The following is a 433-nucleotide window of genomic DNA, read 5'->3' as shown; positions in this document are numbered from 1 at the left end:
AGAATTCTCCTGCTGTTGTTGTTGTTGTTGTGTGTGTGTGTGTGTGTGTTTTTTCCTCCCTGCAGTTCTCCATGTTACAGTCCTTGGAGGTAGACTTAGGCATAAAATACTTTCACTAATAAAATATGACAAACCGCCGGATTCTACGTGGCCGATTCCCCGTGATTGCCCTGCTACACAAAGCAGAAAAGTAAATGCCATCATCCCCCTTAGAACAAAAGAACTTAGGAATAAAAAACATGGAGAGGGGGGAGAAAGCAGCAATAAATAAAGGTGAGCGGAGGACCCCGTCCCCCGCCCCTCCCCGGAGCGAGTGCGGGACGCGGCGCGGCTAATAAAGTGGTTCCAGGGTAGTTATTTGGGAAGGGGGCGGGGTGGCGAGGGAGGGTAGGAGGGAGGGAGCGGCGAGCGGCGGCCGGGAGGGCATGTTGAA

The sequence above is a fragment of the Myotis brandtii genome, unplaced genomic scaffold (assembly GCF_000412655.1).
Source record: "Myotis brandtii unplaced genomic scaffold, ASM41265v1 scaffold324, whole genome shotgun sequence".
Lineage (NCBI taxonomy): Eukaryota > Metazoa > Chordata > Mammalia > Chiroptera > Vespertilionidae > Myotis > Myotis brandtii.
Note: the sequence above shows the minus strand (reverse complement) of the source record.